The following is a 10,454-nucleotide window of genomic DNA, read 5'->3' as shown; positions in this document are numbered from 1 at the left end:
TTACTGAATCAACTGAGTAACATTATCAGCAATATAAATATTTGCATGGAAAGGTCTTTGTGCTTGTGTTTAATGAAGTACAATCAAAATCAATATTATTTTTACCTAGTCACTTTATGTTTTAAAACATAGTCATGGAGAAGAGGCTCACAAAGCAATGAAGCAAAGCCAGTGATCCAAATAGGTAAGAGGCAGATTTGAGTTTAAAAGAACAATCTGTGTGACTGAACAAGTGTGACTGAACATGTGGTTGGATGTTTAAGAAAGCAAAGAGACTCGGCACAACATTGTGGATTTTATATAATTAACATAAAAAGATTTCTGACACTATAAGGATCATTGGACGAGAGTTAGTTCCTACAACAGGTCAGCCAAAAAAAGAAATATTAAATACTCTACTGGGGCTCATCAGAGTAAATACACAAAATAATACAGTGTGTGCTCTAGAGCACTTTGTGTGGCATTACGATAATGCCTTAAAACACTCCCTCTGTGGTATTCTGCTACTTTATCTTTTGAGGGGGAAAAAAAGACATAATTGCTCTCTGTTTTTCCACATTATGACCATTAATTTCCTTCACTTCACTTTCTTCCAGTCCTCACCAGATGTCTGTGAGATAATAGAGGTCACACCCTCATCTTGTGGAAAATTGTACCCCTTCACTGTTGTCTGTGCTAACACCCCACAGGCGTCACTGGGGTCTCTATGTACTCTCAGCTCTATTCTGGACCCAGATGAACTTGCTCCTTCCTAAAAGACTTCATACTTGCTGTGTTTCCCTGGTTTCTCATCAGATGGTCTAGAGTAGAAGAGGTACTGACATAGTGTTATTTTGATCCCATTACAAATTTTTCCATACTCTACTCACACGCAGTTCAAACATCCACTGATGGGTGACAGCCTTCTCTCTGTCACTTTTGGCTAAATCCTTTCTACCTTCAAGTGCTTCTGTTTTTTCTTACTGGGACTTCCACTGTCTTCAGCAGTTGCTTGACTAATGCATTTTTGTCCAACGTAGTTATTTGGACATAATGCTTCTCTTCTTTTCAAGACAAACATCAGGTGAGCTGCTTCTCTGGGGAAGAAATCCTCTAAGAGCTTTAATGCTCTCCTTCCCCAGCTGCTGTGCACACACTGCTTGTGAGTGCCCACATGTCAAGCAATGCCCTCTGTCTTCACTCACATCTCTTCCCAAGTGCTTCAAGTGTCTCCATGTGTACCACTGCCCCCACTGCTTCCTGCAGGCTCCAGCACTGACATCTGTGTGCCTTCCTCCCCCAGGTCTCCCTCTGCAGTGTTCTACATTCTCTGCCATACCTGTGGGGTTAGGACACTGTCTGCCTTTCTTCAGTGTCTATCCCTTTGCTCAGAAGATGCTACTGGCTTAATTCCAGAGCTCCAAGTGTTGTCCCCATGGGATTATGCCCCTCAGAATTTAAGAGCACTCTTACTTTTTTTTTGGAGACTTTGTTGCTGTTTCTCCCCATAACAGCAAGACTGCAGTTCTCCTTCTGACACCAAAATTAAGGTCTTCCTAGGATTTAATTTATTTCATACTTTGCCTAATAATGAATTGTAAGTACACACACCCTCTGCAGACACTGCTGTGTTTCTCAGACTGCATTGTTGCAGGTTCATAGTTTGCCTGCTCTTCCAGAGTTAATTGAAAGGTGTCATGTGCTTTAGTGCTAGCCATTGTCAGGAACAAGGACACTGAATTTTTTCCACTCCACTGGCAGCCACAGCTTGCAGATACAGTATGAAGCTCTAATTAAACCACATTTCTGCAGTTTAAGCGCTGCTGATTGTTTCAGTTGTTCTATCTTTTTGCTCAAGCTATTTCCATAGTTTATTTTATGTCTAGTACCAGGTGTAATTCAGTAACCATTAGGAAAGGAGGGCTGGCAACGTTCTGCCTCATTAGGTGCCTGGAGCAGTGGCAGTCCCTGGCAGGCCTGCCCATGCCAGCTGCAGGAGCCCAGGGAGCCCCACACTGCTCCTGCCATGGTGCCAGCACAGCAGCTCATGCAGATACCCAATCACCTGAACTGGGGAACAGACCTAATTGAGAGAAACTTTGCCAGGGAAAAATAGTTAATTTCCAGCTGAATTAGTACCCTGCATTTGTTTGGGTTTTTTGGGTTTGTGGTTTGGTTTTTTTTAATTTTTTTTTGTTTTGTTTTAGGTTTTTTTTTTTTTTGTTTGTTTGTTTTTTGTTTGGTTGGTTGGGGTTTTTTTGTGTGTGGTTTTTTTTTTTTTGGTTTTGGTTTTTTTGTCTCCATAGCTTTCTAACATCTGTGCTAGCAAAGTGCCAGTACAGCAAAGTGACAAGAAACCATGGGAGGGACCTGCTTTAAAAAGGGTTTCCTCCAAAGAAATTCTCATAGGACTGCAGCCTGAGGGCTGGATTCTGCCTGGCTTGAACAACAATAAAGTGCTAGAGACAGCTGCCATTTTTCTGCTTTCTGCTACAGCCACAGGAAAGAGGGGTTGGTGGGGTTCTCCAATGGACTATGACAAATACTCCTTGCCTTCAATCTGAGGAGGGAGGCAGAACAATGGCATCCACTGGAGCACACCTGCCAAGATTTTGTGGCTGCAGTTAAGCTTGCTAGCAGATCCTTAGGACCACACAATTTAAAGGTCTTATTTCCAGCATGTGGCATACAGCTCTTACCTAGTGTCTTGGAAACCTTAGGGAAATTGTTTTTGTAAATTCACCTATTTCATGGGACTTCTATATGGAACAGCATGACCAGGGTTTATATTCATTGTGAAAGGCCAGGTGCAGTATTTTACAAATAGGTATTCAAACACAAAGCTATTTCATGTTTTTATCTGTGAATATGGTGTATTTTAACTTTCAGAAACTTTAACTGGGAAAGGTACAGTTGTTGAAAAAGAAATTAATCACTCTGGCTGAACTTTAACACCCATTCAACATCTAATTAGTTGAATTAGAGCCACTTTGCAAGAGAGTCAATCAATTCTCTAGCTTTAGCTGCCCCAATGGTTCTGAAATTTGATGATGTTATCATTACTTCAGAGGAGACACTCAGTTAGCATTTTAATAAGTACATTTTTCCCTGGCACTTTACCTCTGTACCAGAAACTATTATAAGTTAAAATATTATCAGCAAAATGCAGACTCTTCTGGGCCAGAATGGTGTCCACATCTGAAAACTTTCCTGGTAGAAAATTCTTATTACTTACACACAGATCAAGAGAATTATCATCAACCGAATATCATGATGTGAAGACTGAGAAGGTAATTAAGAGGACAGAATCTGAACTGCAGTAATACCTTTGCAGGAAAAGCTCAAAATTAATTATTAAAATTCTCTATTCACCTATGAATACATGGTGAGATGAAAGAGCCTCCAGAAGTTTTAAACTAGCCTTTAAATACAATCCAGATGAATACTGTGCTACCAACCTCCTCCAAGTTAAGCAAATATGTTTGATGTTTGACAGGAGCACTCTCAAGTGAAAGCTGAAGATTTTGCTTGAAATTTAAAGCATACCAGATAAAAGGATATATATACATATGGAAAGTCTAGATTGGCCCAAATTCTTGACTATTCACACAATTTCTTTTAGGAAGAGAAAAGGGGGCTCTTATAGCTCCAAAATTGCTTGGTCTGAATTCTAGTCTTTTTGTTTTGCTGGAAAAGTTATGTGGGCTACTGGACCCTTCCTTCTGCTTTAGGGCATTAAGAAAATGTTCAGGAGGTAACATCCTTCAAGTATCTGTATGAGTTTGTGTTTGAAAAATAGCTCACAATGCAGGCCAGTTCTAGCAGGAACCCAGACAAAGGGTAATGTCTCTCTCTCCTCTTAGACTCTGGATTAGAAGTTTGGCTTTCCATGGAGGAGAAGATGTGAGTCTCCTAAGGTATCTTGTGGAAAAGTAGTAAGGTGGGTGGAGGGAATGGTAACTCTGCCTCCCAGAACCTGTGTGTCCAGTGCCTCTTAGGTATATCAGTGGCCTGCCAACATGAGTTCACTTTGTGTTATTCTTTTTTAAAATATTACCCTATCTTTTTGTGCTTTCTGGACTGTGTATTCCTACATAGATGGCATGGACCAAAATCTCTTGAAAGCTTCTCCACAATATTTTAAACCCTTCTAGCACACAGCCACCATGGACAAATCCACTTTTAGAAAGGAAAGTTTCATAATAACAGAATAAATGAAAACAAAGGTTTAGAATAAGTTTTTTACATGCACCTTGAGCCAGCCATGGTGTCAGTTTTCATTCCTGTTGTAGACACCTAGCTGTTGTGCCAGACAGAGCTCATTTGTTGGAGTGCTGCAGTGCTCCACCTTTTTTTGTGCTTAGATTCAATTCCTATGTGATAGCTTTGCATAAATGTTCCCACCACATTTGTTTCAAACATATCCTCTCTTTGGAACTTCTTTTTCAGGATAGATCTCACTAAAATACTGAGATCTTGGAGAACAAAACAAGCCAGCATTTCTGAAACATGGTAAATTATCAGAGGTCACTAACTCTTGCACCTCTACAGCATCTCCATATGCTTTAACAGTTGCTGTTTTAAGCATTTAGGTAGATGTTACAAGAGAAGGATGAGGACAAATGAAGAAATGGAAATGTGCTGATCCACCTCTGAAACATCACAGTGGCAGGGGCACCAGTTTTGATCTCAGCCATTGCCTGCAAAGCAACAAATCTGGGCTGGTGTTGATGCACAGACATCAACAGTTGCTGTCAGCAGAATTACTGCAGGACTCCTTCTCTGGGTTACAAAACCAGGAACCTCAAGAGAATGAAATACAGTGGAAAATAAGCTAAAATATTCACATGGAAATTTGTTAGAAGATTTGAGTGAGAGGAAAAAGAAAAATTAGGTCATGCAGCCAGCAGAGAAATTATGTGGAGAACAGAGGGACCAAAGAAGGACAGAGACTGTAGCTTTTATCACTCTTCAGAAAGTAATGGCATTCTGGTATTCTCAGAATTACCATATCATTATCATTTACCTGTTTAGTTGAGGTACTAACTTATTAATATCTTTATGTATGGATCCTGGAAGTGCTATTATTTCCTCAGATGTAAGGACCAAATCTAAGGACCAAATCTGAGGACCAAATCTTATACAGATCCCATTGTCATTTCCATTCATGGAAATTATGGATTGTGCCTTTGATGTAGCCAGCTTTACAATAGCTCTGTGCAGCAGACATGAAACTAATATTTCTCTTTTTATTTTTAAAACGCAATATGGCAAAATTTCCTGTTGAGTTTTCAGATGTTTTATGTTTACAACTAGTAATTTAGGCCTGCAATGGCGCCAGCAACCTCTTGCAGAACAGATGTTTGAATCCAGGACCCCGAATTTTTAAGTAACTCCCCTAACTCCTGAGTCATGATGGTTTTTTATAGTGCTTATGCAAAAACTCACAAATCCCAGTAAGGTATGACATGGCTGGTTTCTAACATTCCTTATGCTAATCAGCTGCACTCACCTCTTCTTTTTATGTGTCCTCTCAGTACCACAGTCTACCAGATATTTCTTACCAAATAAGCCAGCCCTCTGAGAGACAAACGTTAAGAAAAGGAGATGAGGCCATGAAAAGGAGAGACATCTCCCACTACACAATCAACTCTTCAGTCAGAGCTCCATGCAAAATTGTGTATTTAGATCTAATCCTCCACGTGGACCTTTTACTCCCCCTCCCTGAAAATGCTCTGGTATCAGGACAGTGACCCTGCACATGAAAAAGTAAAGTCCTGGCTTATATAGATTGAAACCTCTTAGTAAAAATGGTCTCTGGAGAGGAACAAGGACAACAAGCCATGGACATGGTTCAGCATAAAATCTAATTCTCCATGTTAAGCATCTTTAGGAATTGTGCCTCAGTCAGCTTAATGCATTTGTCCTTCCCATTAATGGACACAGGTTTTTAAAAGGAAAATGAAATACAATGAATGCAAAAAGAATATGCAGGGTACTGGAACAGCTAATCTGTTTTCTCTCTCAGTGTATGTACGAGACATAGAAGAAAACATTACTCGACATGAGTTAATTTCCTTTCCATTGTCTTCCTGTTAAAGATTGCAAAATAGTGAATTATAGAGCAGCATATTCATAGCAGATTAAAATAATTTTTCATGTAGAGAATAAAAAGTGTGTTGAATAGTTTACTATTTAAAAAGATTTAGATATAACCCTGGAGGTAATATTTTTACTTGAAGATATGAGCAAAAGCAATTAAGGTAACTCCTTTTTTACATCCCAGCCCTTTAGGATATTTATATGCCATGGCAACCAAGCAGAAGTCAATGGACCAGATCTAAAGTTTGTAAAAATCAATGGAGAAGTTAATAGGACCAACTCACTTAAAACTTGCCGGACACCTGACCCAGGATCTGCAATGAAAGTACCATATTTCCTTTCCTTTCTTTATTTGCAAGCATTTTAGCTTTGCTTTCTGCAGTTGTCCTGGTATGCCTTAGCTGGTCCAGGTCTGTCTCCTTCTGGGAGGAGAGGGTGGTGAGTGTGTTCCAGGGGCTTGTTGAAAGCAGCTTACTGCAAAGCTGAGACTGGCAGCTGCAGCAGCAGTGCCCTAGGAAGGAGCGTGCACCGTCCAGGAAAGGCTATATCATTTGCATGGTCTTTCAATGCAGTTTTCCCAAGGGAGAGGTGTGGCCTGAGCCTACCTGAAAGCAGATGTATTGCTCATTTCCCCAGGCAGGCTGCAGCATGGGGACTTGCTCAGCTTTTTTTCTTTTTTTTTTTAATATGACATTTTAACCCACCTGAATAGCCTGAAAAACCAATCAGGCAGACATTCCCCAGATCACCCCCTCTCCATACCCCAAATCCCAGATAACTACACTTTGTTCTTGTTTAAAACTGTTTCAGATGCCTCTACCAGGTACTTGACATCCTCTCTAAGATCTTAAAGGACTCGTAGCCCCCTCCCAAACTTTGCAACTGATTGCCTATGTAAGCACAGGTCTGAATGGACTTCATTCTGTAATGTGCAAGCCTATATATACCTGGTGCAATACATTGCAACAGAGCCTGCAGAGAAAGGGGAAGCTTTATTTCATCAGTGTGACTTTTGGAGAATCACAGACACCAGAAATTAGTGTTATAAACTTGTCAGCAGGTGATGTGTGGCTGCAGAATTATCCCAGGACTATCCCTTGTGTCCTTTGGATGAAACATTAAAGAAGAATGGAAGTTAACTATGCATGACATGCACTAAAACTATATGCTTAAATAACACCCATCCATTCATTTTTCCTATTACATTTCAGGTCACTATTTTCTTCCTGAGTATTTTATTTAAATACTTGCACTGCGAGTCTTCTCCTTACAGGAGAGCAGCTTTTTAAATCCTTGCAAGTGGACCAAAACATGGAGAGGGCAACTATTTTAAGCTTACATTGAAGCTCAAAATATGCCTAATAACAGAGAGCATTTCCCTTCTTGGCTTGGTTCAAATCTCCTAGCAGGGCGATTCCATAATGATCTCCCTTCTCATGTGCTCCACAGTAGGTCCATGCATGACCTTACACTATTTAACCCTGGAGTGTTTGAGCCACATGCTCAATTCACTGAAACAAATGGAAAGCTGCTCTTTTTTCAGAGCACACAGGAAGAAATTTGGGTGAACACATATCAAGAGATATACGAAATATTTCTGCCCAGTTTTTATTGTTCATTACATTTCCACATAAAATAAGCATATTGTTTTGTCCACTGGAAAAAAACAATTTAATTAGTTGAGTAAAGATGAATAATTCTATTGATTTAGCTGGAATATGCAGCTAAATGCAAACTTGTGTAGGTTTCTGGGTCTGAGATATTTTCCCTTTAGAAATATCAGATATAGTTTCTATATTTTCATGATTTCAGCTTTCATTAAAATTATTGTCAAAAGATATCATTATTTTTAAAAAAATCAGATCAAACCAGGTAGTATATCTTCTCAGTTTGAGGAGACATTTGAAAATATATAGATCTTCAGTGAGAAATAACCTTAGAAATAAAAAATAAAAGCCAAAAAGCCGTGAATGTAATTGTATTAGTCATCTTTATAATTTTGAGAATTGTGTTGTCAGTATCAGGTCCGATATTGTCTGAAATCAGGTACTTCTCTAAAACTTCTCTGAAAATCTGTAGTTTCCAGGTGGGAGGGAAAATGATCTTCAAATTAACATGTATGGTCTCTGCAGCTTATGAGGCATGAATCTGTGGATTATTTCCTTCTCAATAACAGTGCAACAATATACCACAGTACATATTTGCTGCAACTTAATAGGATTTAATGTAAAAATCAGAAAAGCTTTAAAGGTCAATTCAAGCTGATTACTGTCTCATATTTCTTCGTAGAGCAAACTTAAACACATAAATTATATTTAGAGTCATGCTGAATGTCCTGGTCCGGTAGATTGAGTGTAGAAGGCAAATTTTCCTTGCCAGGGCAGGATCAAGAGATTTTCAGTGTAAATGAGCATCCATTTTAAAACCTTTCTCAGCTGGACAACCACATATCTGATTGTCAGTCAACAGAATCTGTCAAGAACCTTTCCATAAGGACTCATAGCCATGCACTAAAGATACACTACAAAACTGATAACAATGGGTAGATCAATCCTGGACCACTTGTTTGGAGCTACATATGGGTGTAGTGTTATTCTGAAAAGGATAAAACATGGTATGGAAAAATAGGAATGATAGCGGTAGCTTGGTTTTTAGCAGAAGTACCGATCTGGTCTCATCTGAATTTAGTACAGAAAATGCATTTTTGGGTTTTCTGCTTTATTGAATAAAGTCTTTTAAAAACAAATTTCATCTTGCAGCTGGAGGTAAGGAGGAAATTGCTTCTACAGCTATGCTGCCTTTTGTGCCCAGGGGCAGCATTTTCATATCTCTGTAGCTCCCATACTTCATGAGAGAGATTCCTACCTGGTATAATTGACATAAATCTATAATGTTCCTCTGGGGATGAGCACAGCAGCTCTTTCTCTGCACACTACTTCTTCCTGTGCTATTACAGATCACTGTACCTAATGTCATTTGACTGACTTTGATTCAATCTGCACATTATCAATATTAATGACAATACACATTGAAACATCTTTATAAACATTTTCTTACGTTTGTCTCCAGAAACAAAGTGTTGGTTGGTCTCGTATTAATTAGACATTATCTCCAAGAATATTAGATGGATTAAAACAGCTTTCAGCCTTTGCAATACAGCCTATCAAATCCAAACACAAGTTTGCTTCTCTACAAACAAACTGCCATCCTGTTTTATGATGATACCTACATGTACTGCAGGAACAAATGACAACAACATAAGTTGCATTGCTATCTCCTCACAGCTGTCAGGAGTTCATTTCTGAAGGGATCCAAATGCCAACTGAGCAGATTTGCTGGAAATAGTAGAAAAGCACAACAAAGAAAAAAAGGAATTCACTCAGAGTTTGGCTACTGGGAAGAAAACCCTACTTATCATTAGTACTATTTTTCTCTCCATTTTTCTTCTATCCAAGAAAGTGTCAAATTTTCCCATAGGAAATTTGACTCCATTTTACTTAAACAGAGCCTATTGTCATTTACAAATTAATATAAACTACTCTCAGCAGAGTCTACCTTTAATAATATAGATTATTAATATTATAGAATATGCATTTGAACAAAATGATGATTTATGGGAGATATCAAAAGGCTTTTGCTATATTCACAATTATCAAAGCCAATAGTTTTTTATAATTTTCTTACCCTTTTTGTCTCTCAACATGTAATGGTGGAAAATTTTTCCAAAAAATCTTGGAGGCATTTGTACTGTGTGTCTGTGGACATTTTATGTATCCACAGGTGTTAGGATTGGGGTATTTGAATAGAAGTTAAGCTATCTGAAGCAAATTGTGGAGTTTTTGCACTGTGGAAGTAGTTACAAGAAGCTACAACAACTGCCCACAGAAATTAAAATAGAACTGTAAGTAGAAATATATGTATTAAAAAAATTAACACCTTCATTCTGCTATGAGTTTAATACCACAAAAATTCTGTTCTAAGTTGTAGCCCTGTAAGTAATAGGACAAGTTGCTGTTTCATGATGTAATACTGAATAATTCTGTATTTTCTATCAGAAACTGACAAGCAGATTTTTAAACCTGAGTTCTGAAAATAAAACCAAATGTCTTTGACATGCCTCTAGACACCATTGTATTTTGTCGAAATCATCAGTCTAAATTCACCCTCGGAATAACTCAGCTCAACTCAGCAGCATTGTAAGAGAATGAGCCTAGCTTAATGGAGTTGAGGTCAGGATAATATTTAGTTCTTGTTGTATCTGGTACAGCATAAAACTGCAATCTTTCAAATATGTTTTATTCCTACCTGGCAAATACCTTTACTGTTTCAGAAATGGGTCCTTATGCATTTTTTGGACCAACTAAATAAAATTC

This window comes from Passer domesticus, chromosome 3 (assembly GCF_036417665.1).
Source record: "Passer domesticus isolate bPasDom1 chromosome 3, bPasDom1.hap1, whole genome shotgun sequence".
NCBI classification, from domain to species: domain Eukaryota; kingdom Metazoa; phylum Chordata; class Aves; order Passeriformes; family Passeridae; genus Passer; species Passer domesticus.
The sequence above is the reverse complement of the archived record's forward strand: the minus strand, read 5'-3'. Positions refer to the sequence as shown.